Source organism: Hyla sarda, chromosome 1 (assembly GCF_029499605.1).
Source record: "Hyla sarda isolate aHylSar1 chromosome 1, aHylSar1.hap1, whole genome shotgun sequence".
In the NCBI taxonomy this organism is placed as follows: domain Eukaryota; kingdom Metazoa; phylum Chordata; class Amphibia; order Anura; family Hylidae; genus Hyla; species Hyla sarda.
The window spans coordinates 196343857-196360445 of record NC_079189.1 but is presented as its reverse complement, the minus strand read 5'-3'; the positions used below and the strand labels follow the sequence as shown (position 1 = coordinate 196360445).

General features: G+C 41.6%; 1 long non-coding RNA gene across 1 annotated transcript in view; it reads right to left on the bottom strand.

Annotated features, from left to right (window-relative positions):
- The window catches only part of LOC130362384 (uncharacterized), a 92785-nt gene that overhangs the window by 74319 nt on the left and 1877 nt on the right, over positions 1–16589 (bottom strand). Inside the window, exons 2-3 of the long non-coding RNA XR_008891393.1 lie at positions 15555–15680; positions 15430–15453 (exon numbers count right to left, since the gene is read on the bottom strand). This is a non-coding gene — a long non-coding RNA (uncharacterized LOC130362384). The remainder of the gene's footprint in view (positions 1–15429; positions 15454–15554; positions 15681–16589) is intronic.

The following is a 16589-nucleotide window of genomic DNA, read 5'->3' as shown; positions in this document are numbered from 1 at the left end:
TTCATGCTGTACACACACACACACATACACATTATATACATATATATATATACACACACACACATATATATATATATACACACACACTATATACATATATATATATATATATATATATATATATACACATACACCCATATACTGTATATATTCATGCTGTACACACACACACAAACACACACACACACACACACTATAAATGCATGTAAGGATAGTTACACATGTTCACACACTATAGATCAGTGTTTCCCTACCAGGGAGCCTCCAGCTGTAGCAAAACTACTACTCCCAGCATGCCCGGACAGCCTCTGGCTGTCTGGGCATGCTGGGAGTGGTAGTTAAGCAACAGCTGGAGGCACCCTGGTTGGGAAACACTGCACTAGATCTAAATATACTTACTTTTAGTGAGAGCATGCTGGGGCAGAGAGTACTCCAGCATCTAGGTTTTGATGGCGGGTTCAGTGCTTCCTGGATCCTACAGGCTCCCTCATGCATCGGCAGACAGGCCATACACTTGCGATCTACCAGCAGCAAGAGGGGGGAGGAGGAGCAGGTGAGGGGGGGGGGGGTGTTAAAGGTGCCCAGTCTCTCCCTGCCAGCACTACATGGAAGGCTTCTGCTGAAAGCCTTTAAGCAGCAGCGAGTCTCACTTCACACATTCCCTGAGCTGCAAAACCCTGTAGCCGCCTGCAGGGGGCCCCCTGGGTGATGGAAGCCCTGGGCAATTGCCCGGTTTGCCCCCCCTTAACGCCGGCTCTGTCCGTTCCAAACGGACCATCGTTTGTTGAAACCATCGCATGTTGAGGGATCCGTGCAATGTAAAGTATAGGACAGTGGTCTACAACCTGCGGACCTCCAGATGTTGCAAAACTACAACACCCAGCATGCCCGGACAGCCAACGGCTGTCCGGGCATGTTGGGTGTTGTAGTTTTGCAACATTTGGAGGTCCGCAGGTTGTAGACCACTGTTAGAGGAAGTTGTACTCACCTGTCCCCGCCGTCACCGCTCGTCACCGCTGCCCGGGATGTCGCCGTCCATCGCTGTCGCCGCGTCCCCGAGGTGTCCCCGACACTCCGGCAAGGCCTCTGCTTCCCCGGCAACCGCACTCTTGGTCGCCGCTATCACGTCGCTACGCACGCCGCTCCTATTGGATGACGGGACGGCGTGCGCAGCTACGTGATGACGATGATGGAGAGCGCCGACGATGCAGAGGATCCCGAAGAGGATGCGCCGGAGCCCAGAGGAAAGGTAAGAGACATCACCGGAGCTCACAGGGGCACCGTAAACGGCTATCCAGCTGAAGCAGTCAGCGCTGCCGGATAGCCGTTTATGCGATGGCCCCAACATAAAAAAGCATCATATGTTGATGCAGCCTTCAACATGCGATGGCCTCTGAGAGGCCATCGCATGTTGAAATTATCGTATGTCTGGGCCATCGTAGGTCGAGGGGTCACTGTATTCCCCAAACTCTACTTATTTATTAATGAAACTTATACAAAGATGCTGGCTTTCTTTCTAATATCTTAAAGTTATCAGAAAAAATCCAAGAGAATTGTATAGATAGGAAAAATAACAGGTTTTTTTTTGTATCATAATTTAGTGGTTTGTTTACACCCAGTTGGAGCTCAATGTACAACTTTTTATATGTGTGCCACAATTTTCCTAAGGCAAACGCCAAATTAGTACATCTAATAAAAAAAATAAAAAAAAACAGTCTAAAAACCTACAAGAACGGTAAATCTGAACCACTGTTTTGAAAAAAGCCCCCAATTGCCTGAAGTATAAAAAAAGTTAGCATGAAGTATAAAATAAAGTGGTTTTGGAGGCATTTTTAAAGGGGATCTGTCAGCTCTAAATCATTCTCAGAGCTCATGTGTCAAACTGATATACTGAGCTTCTCTATCAGTACTGATGCTTGTATATTAAGCATGTATCTACAACTCAAAGATTTTAAAGTATAGGGCATATAGCTATATAGGTAGGTTACTAAAACATCACTATAATGCATAAAAGTTAAACAAATGTTTAGATTTGCTGCAAGTTACCACACACCATTTAAGACTATCAATGCTCACCTAGCGTCCTATTATCCACTTGGCTTAGGGTTTTGATGCTTTGTTGCATCACAGCTATAACAATATTGACTTAAGTTATAATACAATACATTCATAGGTGTTTTCTTATTTACACTAATACTGAGAGGCAAAGTGAAGTGAAGACATTGGCTACAACACAGAAGAATGGGGATATACTGTACTGACGAATATTTAATTTAGCTATAGGCATGATGACTGGGCAGCTTTCTACATGTTTTTCAGGATAGTTTTACTGTTTAACAGATGTTCTTGTTTTCAAGTTTACCCTTGCGTCTGGATCAAGTTTTTCGCACATACCATCATGGGCACACTAGCACCCAGACTAATATAGCATAGTGTTTCTTAACTTCAAGAACATAAGTGTGTAGAATCCCTAGCCATATAAGTTACAGGGTCCACAGGAGGACATACAGGGTTCAACTGGACCACAAGGCTATCATAAATACAATAGACTTTGCTAGAGGTACTACTATTCCCAGCTGCCCTGCACTACCACTCCTCCTTGGGGGCACCCCATTTTCTTAGTCTTAGCAACTTTGTAACAACTGTATGTAACTAGATCTGTCTATTTGCTACTACCATTGTTTGACTTGATTAAATGGGCACTGTCATCAACTTTTTTTTTTTTTTTTTTATGTTGTAGTACATATGTCCTACAACATATCTCTAATATAGTTTCATTTTTTTTTTTTTATAATACGTTTTAATTTACATTTGAAAACCGGCCACTAGGGGTCTCCCTCCTAGTGGCCGGCTGCAGGCTGGCGTGACGTCACACCTGAATTCAGACCGATGAGTAGTGGGAGCTACTCTTTAACTTCTTGTCTATGCCCTTTTTTTACTTTGAATGTACAGAACGTTTTATGAGAAATACTGGTGACTCTACAGACCTGAGGGAGATTTACTAGACCCTTCAAGACTGGACAGACAGAGCCTGGGGATAGGAAGGCTGCTACTAATGTAAGCATCCACCATAAGTCAGCACAAACATCTGCAGCATACAGAGGCAGTAGAGCATCAGGGATGGTCTTAGGGATGTGCTACCCATGCAACTGTACAGGGGGCGCTACTTTTCCTCTGAAGTGAGGAGGGTGCTACATACCGTAACTGCAATGCTTGGGTTTAAAACTGTTCACCTGCTGCTAACATTAAGCTGGACACTGATCAGTAAAGGTAGTTTGTCCACTTTTCCCACTGAAAAAGTCTCCAGCTAAAAATTCTGAACATCTTTACCTATCTAGTGACCTCTGAGTCTGATGTGGGGGGGGTGTTAGAATAATTTGGATAGGGTACAGGATCTGAATACTGACTGCACTCATGGAAGTTATTTTTTATCCTTGTATGTAAATTTGATATACAAAATGGAGCGTGCCAAAAGAATTCAAAACAAGAATGACCCTCCAAGACATGTTGGCACGTCATACAATGTTCATCTGTGGGAAGCCTGTTAAGATGTTGATATCAAATAATCCAGCTTTAATTTCAGTTAATTCATGTACCCTGCTGTAGGCCAATCTAAACATTCTTCTAGCTCACATAGCACGGAGCACAGGAAAAGCTCTGAAATGGGCTAGTATTGAAAATAAATAGAAACGTATGTATTCTTTGGTTGTATTAAAGGGGTACTCCGGTGGAATTTTTTTTTTTTTTTTAATCAACTTGTGCCAGAAAGTTAAACAGATTTGTAAATTAATCTAAAAGGACTAATACCATAAATGGTACATGATGATATAAATTACAGAAAAAATGAAGTCGGACTGTGCTTCACTTTAAATGATGTACAAAATTTAATATAAAATAATTACAAGTGAGACATAAAATAAATATAAATAATAGAAATCAAATACATAAATATCTCCTTCCACAGGGCCCTTGTGGGGAGGTAATGATATTAAAATGAAAAGGATATTTTAAAATCTGCATGTATATTATATTCTTCCGCTACTCCAATTTTGTGCAAACCGGCATGATACACTTTTTATAAAGTACACTCCGTTCTCGGAAGGTTTGAAACAGTTCATAAAATGGTATAGTTACCAACTCCCATAGATGATTTTTGGCTGGACGTCCGAGAGATAGATGGCAAGTGCTGTGGAGGCTGTGTCCAGCGCTGGCATGCGCTTACGATGACGGGCCCAGTAGAGTTATCTCTACTGAGGAAAGCGTCGTCTATAAAGTACCCTGAAACGCATCTAGAGAAAGAGACTATTACCGCATGACCACCACAATCCACAAACCGCAAATTTTTACCTCCGATACCACTCCTGTCAAACTTCGTTATCTGCTGTTTCTACACCTGGCTGCATTCCATCTGCCATACCATCAGACGCCGAGAGATCCTCCACGAGGCTTTCCTTTGTTCCCGGAGTAGATCCATCTGTCTTCGAGTGTGCTTCCATCTCCGGAGTTACTCCGTGACCGGTGACTTCTCCTCGGCCTGAGGCAACCGGGCCCGTCACCGTAAGCGCATGCCAGCGCTGGACACAGCCTCCACAGCACTTGCCATCTATCTCTCGGACATCCAGCCAAAAATCATCTATGGGAGTTGGTAACTATACCATTTTATGAACTGTTTCAAACCTTCCGAGAACGGAGTGTACTTTATAAAAAGTGTATCATGCCGGTTTGCACAAAATTGGAGTAGCGGAAGAATATAATATACATGCAGATTTTAAAATATCCTTTTTATTTTAATATCATTACCTCCCCACAAGGGCCCTGTGGAAGGAGATATTTATGTATTTGATTTCTATTATTTATATTTATTTTATGTCTCACTTGTAATTATTTTATATAAAATTTTGTACATCTTTTAAAGTGAAGCACAGTCCGACTTCATTTTTCTGTAATTTATATAATCATGTACCATTTATGGTATTAGTCTAGAGGCATTTGGTACCCCTTTTCTCCTTTTATATTATTTTATTTTGGTAATTTTTGGTGTAAATACTTTCCGTATAGCCTCGACTAATTTATTTTGTGAGCTGCACATACCCCAATTTTTTTTAGATTTGTAAATTACTTCTATATAAAAATCTTAATCCTTCCAGTACTTATCAGCTGCTGTAAAAGGAAATTATTTTCTTTTAGATTTTTTTTTCTGACCGCAGGGCTCTCTGCTGACACCTCTGCCCATGTCAGGAACTGTCTAGAGCAGGATAGGTTTGCTAAGGGGATTTGTTCCTGCTCTGGCTTTTCCTGACATGGACAGAGGTGTCAGCAGAGAGCACTGTGGTTGGACAGAAAAAGAAATTCAAAAAGAAAAGAACTTCCCGTGGAGCATACAGCAGCTGATAAGTACTGCAAGGATTAAGATTTTTATATAGAAGTAATTTACAAATCTGTTTAGCTTTTTAGCATGAGTTGATTTAAAAAAGTACCCCTTTAGTGTCAAAAGGTATATTTATTGAACAGAAAAAGTAAAGGTACAATGGTGATAAATTCTAAATTGTAAATTATACATACAAATGTACATGAAAAACAGAATAAAAGACTGCAATAATTCCCAACAATAAAAGAAGGGGAGGGAAGGGGGATACACTGGCAAAGGTGCAATAAGAAAATCTTCCAGTACAAAAATACAGTGTACAAGAAGCATCATACCAAAAAGAGCATCCAGTCTAAGACAACTACTAAGACATATACGGGGCATGGGGAGAGGACATCCAGGGCGCCCACACCTTGGTACTGGAGTACCCCTTTAACTTGTAAATATTTTGGAGCGTAGCAAAAACAAAGCAGAACATTATATCCCAATATCACCAACTCCTTACAGTACAGTATATGTGTTCAAATCACTGTACCATGTATATTATTACAAGACCGACCTGCAAAATAAGAGCAGCCCTTTAGGAAAGCAATTGCATAATGAACCAAAAATGTGTCCAAGTCCAGCCAATTATGAAATATTAATTAATTGTGATAGCTTGCCACATATGTAATCTAAATTAAATATAAAAAGTCTGAAATGAGACACTGTTCCAGTCTAAAGCATTTTTCACCTATCTATGGAATAAATGGTAAATTGTACATACCGTATATACTCGAGTATAAGCCGAGTTTTTCAGCACGATTTTTCGAGCTGAAAACACCCCCCTCGGCTTATACTCGAGTGAACTCTCCACCCGCAGTGGTCTTCAACCTGCGGACCTCCAGAGGTTTCAAAACTACAACTCCCAGCAAGCCCGGGCAGCCATCGGCTGTCCGGGCTTGCTGGGAGTTGTAGTTTTGAAACCTCCGGAGGTCCGCAAGTTGAAGACCACTGCGGCCTTTGACATCATCCAGCCCCCTCTCACCCCCTTTAGTTCTGTACAGTACTCGCCTCCGCTCGGCACTGGTCCGGTGCTGCAGGACTGTCCGGAGAGGAGGTCGTCCGGTGGGATAGTGGTTCCGGGCTGCTATCTTCACCGGGGAGGCCACTTCTAAGCGCTTCGGGCCCGGCCCCAGAATAGTCACGTTGCCTTGACAACGACGCAGAGGTACGTTCATTGTCAACGTACTTCTGCGTCATTGTCAAGGCAACGCCTCTATTCTGGGCCCGAAGCGCGGAGAAGAGGCGCCCCCAGTGAAGATAGCAGCCCGGAACCACCCTGCAGCACCGAACCAGCGCCGAGCGGAGGCGAGTACTGTACAGAACTAAAGGGGGTGAGAGGGGGCTGGATGATGTCGAAGGCCGCAGTGGTCTTCAACCTGCGGACCTCCGAAGGTTTCAAAACTACAACTCCCAGCAAGCCCGGACAGCCGATGGCTGCCCGGGCTTGCTGGGAGTTGTAGTTTTGAAACCTCTGGAGATCTGCAGGTTGAAGACCACTGAGGGCGGATGATGACAAGAGGATGATGAAGGGGGGGTGTGGCATGATGAAGGGGGGTGGGGATGATGACAAGGGGATGATGAAGGGGGGTTGTGGGATGATGACAAGGGGATGATGAAGGGGGGGGTTGTGGGATGATTACAAGTGGATGATGAAGGGGGTGGGGATGATGACAAGGGGATGATGAAGGGGGGGGGGGGTGTGGGATGATGACAAGGGGATGATGACAGGTGATGATGATGAGGGTCTGGATGATGACAGGCGGTGATGATGATGAGGATGTTAATGACGGGTCTGGATGATGACAGGGGGGGGATGATGTATTTCCCACCCTTGGCTTATACTCGAGTCAATAACTTTTCCTGGGATTTTGGGTTGAAATTAGGGGTCTCGGCTTATACTCGGGTCGGCTTATACTCGAGTATATACGGTAGTTGGGAATCCAAACAGAAGGACTCCCAATGATCGTAAAAATAGGGAACCAACCCTACTGCATTCTTCCTAGCTGAGGTTGAGAATACGTCCTGCCACTCTATGTAAAGTCTATTGCACTAATAAAAACGATTGAGCACAATTCTTGGCTATTTTTGGCATAGAATTTGAACGTAGTGTCAGGGTGCATGCCAAACTGTTCTTCCATGAAACTCCTCTTAGCCACAGTTTTGCAGCTAGGGGTACAAGGATTGCCCATTTTGGTGATTGGTTGGGTTCCCAATTGTCAGATAAATAAAAAATCATGGAGAAAGTGTAATGTACATATTACAAAATTATGATTAACATGTTAGAAACACATGGTGGAGAAAGACCTAGGAGCCTCTTACTAAATTTTATTAATCATTAATATCCTCTTAACTTAACAATGTTAAAGAAGACTACAGTTTGTGAGGACATCTGGTTAATGAGCAGTCTCTATTTAAATAGGAAATTCTCCTTGCCCATGCCTCCTGACTAAGCTGTAGCAAAACGTTCACTGGTGAGGCACTGCATGCAATAGTCAAGCCCTTTAGATAAGCTATTTTCAATTGTAGGAATTAGCGTTATATTGTGTACTAATGCCACTAGACTTCTTTTTATTGCCAGGCACATAACTCTTTGGAATAGGCCTAACTATTTTGCTAGGTACATTCTGCTTGTTATGGCTGTTAATAGTTGTTTACAATGGGGTTTATATACTGTGATGTCCCAGTACGGGATATAGTCCCATACAGTCCTTAGGCCCTGTCAGGTTGAGTCCCTCTGTGTCCTAGGGGCCCATCTGCAGTGTCTCCCCCATAATAATATATGTAATGTATAGTGTTATGTGTGTTATGGATAAAGGACCTTTTAAGGACCTGTGATTTGTCACATGATAATGTATAGTGTTATGTGCTTGATTTGTCACATGATAATGTGTTCACATGTGTTTGTTACCCAGAGAGCACCAGCTAACCAGGTGACCTGCAGCTTGACCTATTGGCTTCTGGCTTAGCCCCCCTTTATAAGAGGGGCAGCCATTACAATCTCTTATCACTCCTGCTGAGGAACAGTAAAGACCAGACATCTCAGATCTAGTGTCCAGCATATCTGGAGGCCTCAAGCCCCCTACAGCCATATTCCAGTAAATCAAGTCTATGTCTGCTGTCACTATCTACAACACAGTGCAGTCTTAAGTCAAGCCTAAAGTCAAGTCTATTATAGTCTGTGTGGCTGAACTAAAGTCTGTCAGCCACTACAAATCCCAGCAAGCTGTGAGGTCCTTTTGTGTTACTAGCCACCTCTCTGGGATCCTAGCCTAGCTGTAAAGATTATTTCCATCTGTCTAACTCAGTAAAGCTACCATTAACCCTAACCTAGTCTTGGACTATTATTGCCCTGCCTAACATTGGGATAGCGGTGCTACCATTCAGGTGGTTACTGGGAAAACCACGCCCTGGCATCAATAACATTTAGAAGTTAATAACACCTTGCCTCTGGGCTATGGTTCAGTAGCAATTAAGTAATGCCCAAGTTCCCCATCTTGAGTCCATGCTGTCCAATATGCTCCTTCTACTATATCTGCTGTGTGCTGTAGTGTTCTCAAATACTGTACATTAATCAGATAAATTGTCATAACTATAGCTACCCTTAAAAATTGTCATAACTATAGCTACCCAAACAATACAATTCCCCTACCTTTAAGCCCCCCTTTTGTAAAGACTGCACTCATACCCTCTTTCTTACACAGTCTTCTCTCTCCCTCCCTACAGACTGCTTCACATGCCCCCTATGTTAAACAGACTGCTCTCCATGCCCCTTTTTAAGATTGCTCTCTTATACTGCTATGTATGCCCACTCCACACAGGCTTAACAGGTTTTCTCACAGACACTTATATACATATATATATATATATATATATATATATATATATATAGTACAAATAGATGCAGCACACCACAACTTGAAAATCACGGTGCAAAATTTATTCCATAGTGTATTCCAATAGACAACGTTTCACCAGCCTCACGCTGGCTTTTTCAAGTACAAATGTGTAATAAGTGCTGGGCTTTATACACCGCCCACAGGAAATAGAATGACATCATCAACAGTGAATTTACATATGTAAACAAATCAATCAAAGTACAAAATACATGAATAAAGTGCATATTATCATAAAATAGCCTATGTACATAATTATATATACATTAACAGTGCCATCAAATGTCCGATTCGTAATATGTGGTCTATACATCACACCTCAGTGAAAAGTGCAAGTGCTTGTGTTATTCATCTCCAGGGGGTTTCCGTTCACGATCCCTTTCCAATACATCCTGCCGTCTCCAGCGTGGGACGCCGTGGGCGGCCTTGTAAATATAATGCGTCTGTTTCCGGTGACATATGCGTCACTTCCGTTTTGTATAGCGTCCATAGTTACACTCTCCAACTACTGATGAGAAGAGCTTGCGCATGCTCAAAGTGTCCACAGGCTTCCCGTTCGCCATCTTAGTGTGGGGCAAAGTAAGGTAAAGTAATTCATATTGTTTTCTTGTAGTTTCAATCACATTCACTGGCGAACATATCGGGACATGTATCCTACATTTGTACATCAGCACGGGGGCATTGTTGACATGATCCCAAGCAACCATTCATGTATACAAGGGCAAGAGTACAGCAATCTCCCAATTTATGGGACCAATGTGCCGTGTCCAGGATAACGTCCGTAGCAACGGACGTCATCCAAGTAGTGACCCCTGGATCACCCCAGACAGAAACTGTTCGGGTGTCGATCCAGATAGTCAATCCAACACTTGTCCCTGCTGTATGGGAGAAGTACTCTATTTTGCCCACATGCAAGAAATCACACACCGGATCTGTCACCTTAAATGTCCCCGGCTTGATACTAGTAGAATAAAGGAAAGCAACTTGTATGGACATGAAGGTAAACCGAATTAATCCTTGGAAAGTCGTATCGTGACCGGTCCACCAAATGGAGATAATCTACATAAAAACAAAACATAAAATTGTTACAAATCACATCAAATAACACATACAAGATATATAGAAAGTCGATGTATAGGGAAATCACATCTCATTTATTAATCATTTTGGGCAGGACCACAAATTCCACATTTAAACCCCTCGGTTTTAGGCTTCCCAATTCAAATATCCACTTCAGTTCACGTTTCTGTAGTAGAGTGATTCTATCACCCCCCCCTATTCGGTAATGGAATGTGGTCCACCACCATGCACTTCAAATCTGATTCACTGTGTCCTGCTTCCACGAAGTGGCTTGCCACCGGGAGGTCCATACGTTTTTTTCTAATTGAATAGCGATGTTGATTCAATCTAGTTTTAAAATCATTTTTTGTTTCCCCAACATAAATAAATTACAGGGACACCATAGAATGTATATTACAAAGCTGCTCTCACCAGTTAAATAGAATGTTATGGGATACGTCTTACTCGAGATAGGATGTAAAAAATTCCTGCCTTTCTGCATGTATTTACAGTTGACGCAATGTCTGCATGAATAGCAGCCTTTAGCCTCAACTGTAAGATATTTTTGTCTTGAGCCACTAAAGTTGGATGAGTCCAATTTTACTAGGTGGTCTCTCAAATTCCGGGCCCTCCTGTATGACATCAAGGGAGGTGCACTGAATTCTGCAATATGTGGATAGGTATTCTTAATAATATGCCAGTGTTTTCTTACTGCCTTCAAGATCAGTTCTGATGATTCATTATATGTAGTAATGAAAGGTATCCTACTGTTGTTTTTAAATCTGTCCTTGGTATCGCCTTTCTGTTGTACTTTTTTTAATTGATGCATGATAACCTTAGGTGGATAGCCCCTGTGTAGAAATTGTCTAACCATTTTTGTTGTAGCCTCATTGTATTTCTCTTCCGTATCCGTAATGCGGTTCGCACGCAAGAATTGGCTATAAGGTAACGAAGTTACCATCGGTCTTGGGTGACAAGACTCAAACCTAAGTAATGTATTGCAGTCAGTTGGGTAGACAGTCTATTGTTTTCTATGGTGACAAGTGTATCCAGAAAGAAATAGAGTACTTCTCCCATACAGCAGGGACAAGTGTTGGATTGACTATCTGGATCGACACCCGAACAGTTTCTGTCTGGGGTGATCCAGGGGTCACTACTTGGATGACGTCCGTTGCTACGGACGTTATCCTGGACACGGCACATTGGTCCCATAAATTGGGAGATTGCTGTACTCTTGCCCTTGTATACATGAATGGTTGCTTGGGATCATGTCAACAATGCCCCCGTGCTGATGTACAAATGTAGGATACATGTCCCGATATGTTCACCAGTGAATGTAATTGAAACTACAAGAAAACAATATGAATTACTTTACCTTACTTTGCCCCACACTAAGATGGCGAACGGGAAGCCTGTGGACACTTTGAGCATGCGCAAGCTCTTCTCATCAGTAGTTGGAGAGTGTAACTATGGACGCTATACAAAACGGAAGTGACGCATATGTCACCGGAAAGAGACGCATTATATTTACAAGGCCGTCCACGGCGTCCTACGCTGGAGACGGCAGGATGTATTGGAAAGGAATCGTGACCGGAAACCCCTGGAGATGAATAACACAAGCACTTGCACTTTTCACTGAGGTGGGATGTATAGACCACATATTACGAATCGGACATTTGAAAGCACTGTTAATGTATATATAATTATGTACATATGCTATTTTATGATAATATGCACTTTATTCATGTATTTTGTACTTTGATTGATTTGTTTACATATGTAAATTCACTGTTGATGATGTCATTCTATTTCCTGTGGGCGGTGTATAAAGCCCAGCATGTATCACATATTTGTACTTGAAAAAGCCAGCGTGAGGCTGGTGAAACGTTGTCTATTGGAATACACTATGGAATAAATTTTGCACCATGATTTTCAAGTTGTGGTGTGTTGCATCTATTTGTACTTTATGGATTGAGGAACCGGTGACCGAGGCTCCAAGTATGCTTGCACCCCGTTCAAAACTACCTATCTTTCTTGATGTGCTGTTCATATTTGGACTTTATATATATATATATATATATATATATATATATATATATATATACACACACACACACACACAGTTGTCCCTCAAGTTACAATATCAATTGGTTCCAGGACGACCATTGTATGTTGAAACCATTGTACGTTGAGACCATAACTCTATGGAAACCTGATAATCGGTTCTGAAGCCACCAAAATGTCAACCAAAAAATAGGAAAAAGTGAGGATTAAAGAAAAATAAGTAGATAACTAATATAGATAAAACACGTTCTTACATATAAAAGTAATAAAGATCTGCTGGGAGCTGTAATCACTATCTATGTAGAGGACAGGAGCTTCTTCAGGGTACTGTCCAGTACACGCAATGTCCTAAATAAGTACAATGGAGCTGCCCCCAGCTGGTGTTCAATGGAGGAGCTAACCCTGGTACAGGTAAAGAGTACAGAACATGTAATACCTCAGTTGGTGCATTCACTTCAGTAATACAGGGGTTTTACCAGTGAATGTCCATTCTGATTGGTTGGTTCTTCCAGTCATGGACATGTTTCACAGATCTGGACTGTCCATAGCATTGTATGTTGAGTCTGGTTTCAAGTTACAATGGTCCAGAAAAGAACATTGTATGTTGAAACTTTTGTATGTTGAGGCCATTGTAAGTTGAGGGATCATTGTATATATATGTGTGTGTGTGTGTGTGTGTGTTTGTGTAAATGTGTGCATGTATACAGATGTAGCTAGCCTCATCTTTATCCCTAGCACATTACCATATAATATTATATGTTTACATTTACTGTACACAATACATATATTTCCCTACACTAATAACTGTTTACAGTGGCATACTCTTGGTTGTATCCCGTCCTTCTATAATCTCATGCTGAACATAGTATTTAATAAACCAAACTTCCCACGCTTCCTGGAGATTGCCTTTAGCTGTTTGACCAGTTTCCTGCCAAAAAAAAGCCTCTGAGGAATTGAATTCAGATTTTTGTAGGGATTATATAACAAGAACTAGTTTTATCAGTCTGTCAATACATAATGGTAAGTAATGATGACTGGGCACTATTTACATTTATATTCGTAGTAAAATATGTACTGTAAATGTATGACTTATACATGGAACTTTTTCCTGTTATCTTTTGCACTGAAAGCAATTCCACCATAGGATATATATATATATATATATATATATATATATATATATATATATATAGATAGATAGATAGATAGATAGATAGATAGATAGATAGATAGATAGATATATTTATTTATCCCATTATAAAATAACATACAATACTGTTTAACTACTTTAACATCTGCTGGCCTTAATATTGTTGAATTGTCATATTGTTGAGATTAATGTCATGAAAAATGTCAAGTGTTCATAATTTATTATTGATAATTTATTGTATGCATAGTAAAGGGGTTGCTGCTTCGGACAACCCCTACTTCATGGAAGGGTCCCTTTACATTAAAATTATGACAAAGTGTCCCCCAGTTGGGAGCCTGAACATTGCCCTAACTATGCCCCCCCTCCCCCCCCCCCCCTACATTTTAACTTATAAATCCCTAATGCTGTTCTTTTACAAAGATTTCTACTTTGGACGATTCCTTTACAAACCCCAGCTGTGGAACCCCTTGTGTTGGGGAACCCTTACATTTTTAACATGTTTTTTTGGTTGGTGAAAATTTGTATATTTAAAAACACAATAAAACAACAAAGCATAGTGCACACCCTGCTGTTCCCCAACACAAGGGGTTCCACTGCTGAGAATTGGAGAGGGAGGAGAAAAGAAAAAGATATGGGGCGCTCTCTGGCGTAGTAGGTTGTATACTTCTTGATAAGGAAGAATACAGACGAAGGAATCCCACCACCACACCTGTGTAGTGGTACTAACCTCTAGAAGCAGTGCGATGTATATGGCGCAACTCTGGAGTGGTGTGGGGTGGACTGTAACAGCTTGCTGATTGGTACCCCCTTGTCTGTTGTGCCCAAGGCTGGGCAACGGAAAGGCTATATATAGGTAGGGAAGTACAGAAAAGGCGGGGGTTCTGTATCCCAGGCGCTACTGTTAAATGACACCGGAAGGCCAGAAGGTACACAGGATGCTTTTTATTCGTACATAAAAGGTACAACTGGACAACGCGTTTCGGCATGCTCTCACACCTTCCTCAGGTCCACAACATAAATGACTGTGGTGTCCTATGTGGAGTTTCCTGTGTACTGCCACCAGTACACAGGAACCTCCACACAGGACGCCACAATAATTTATATTGTGGACCTGAGGAAGGCGTGTGAGCACGCCGAAATGCGTTGTCCAGTTGCACCTTTTATGTACGAATAAAAAGCATCCTGTGTACCTTCTGGCCTACCGTGTCATTTAACAGTAGCGCTTGGGATACAGAACCCCCGCCTTTTCTGTACTTCCCTACCTATATACTGCTGAGAATTGCAACCAGTTGCACCCTGTATTTGAGTTCTATGCAGAGATATAGGCAAAGTAAGCATTCCATAGCGCTCCTTGAAATAAATAGGTTACTATGTAATGTATGGATGGAGATCTGCATTTTTGCTGTTCTTAGTTCAAGCTCATTGATAGAGGTCCTAAAAGAGGTACAGTTCTCAAATGAGCCTGCTCCAAACTGATTGCTTACTTCAGATGATACCCAACACTGGCAGGTTTAACCACCTAGATGCTGTGACAAAGAAGCTATATAAGACCCCCATTACACAAAACAGAACACTGCAATAAAGTATTGCAGAGTACTGTACAAGAAATTGAACAATCAAAAATTGTAGTCCCCAAAGAAGACTAAATAAACTTTCAATATAAAAAAGTAAAAAAAAAAAAAAAAAAAGGCTTAATAACACCCTATTTCCTTTTTTCATAACAAAAAAAATGTAAAACAAAAAAAAAGCTAAATTAGTGTTGCCACATGTGGAAATGTTCTAACTATTAAAATATAATAATATATATCATGAACGCTTTCAAAATTCATAGATTAAAAGGGATCCAGCCTTACCTTTCCATTAGTTAAAGGGGTACTCTGTTGGAATAAAAAAAAATAAAAAATGAAATCAACTGGTGCCAGAAAGTTAAACAGATTTGTAAATTACTTCCATTTAAAAATCTTAATCCTTCCAGTACTTATCAGCTGCTGTATAATACAGAGAAAGTTATGTAGTTCTTTCCAGTCTGACCACAGTGCTCTCTGCTGCCACCTCTGTCCGTGTCAGAAAATTTCCAGAGCAGGATTGCTATGGGGATTTGCTCCTGTGGAAAAAAAAATCAGCTCAGTACAGAATTCACCCAGAAACTGACCTGCAATTCAAACTTAAAGGGGTGCTCTGCTGGAAACATCTTATCCCCTATCCAAAGGATAAGGGATAAGATGTTAGATCATGCTGTCCAGCACCGGGATCCGTGCTCCATCTGTTCCAGGCGGGGTGAGCTGGCTGGAGTTCTCTCCTTCTACTTCCTTTACTTAGATCACGGGGGTTCCGCCGCTGGGGACCCCCACAATATTCGGCGCAACACCCCTGTCATTCGATGCACGGAGCAAACTTTACTTCGTGCCTTATGACTGGCAATGTGGGTCGCCATGCCCCCTCCATTCATTTCTATGGGAGGAGGCGTGATGGCTATGTACCAGCCGTCATCACTGCTCCCACAGACAAGAATGGGGGTACATGGCGTGACGTCATGAACACGTAAGCTGCAAGCTTCCGTGTCCCGGATGCCGCTGCTGCCGGCCAGGAGATGGCGGGGGTCCCCAGTGGCAGGGCCCCTGCGATCTAACATCTCATTCCCAATCCTTTGGATAGGGGATAAGAATCCACAACTTGTCAATTTATGTTGTGGGTATCCTGTAGATTTATTGTAGATTTGTTATTAAAGTCAAAATCTGCAATGATAGTTAATACGGTTAAAAAAGAGAACTAGTCATAGCAAAAATGGGCCCAATTTACATAGGAACATAGTGATGCTTTATTGTTTCTGACTTTTCTGTAGTGATACTGCAGATCCATTGATGTACATTTTGCATAATATAAACTCAAATTTTACCGCAGGAAATCCAAGATTACTTGTGGATTTTCTGTTTTGGATTCTCCTTCTGAAATGCTGCACACTTTTCACTGCCAACAATCTTCAGCATTTCTATCTCATGCACAGTTATCCGAA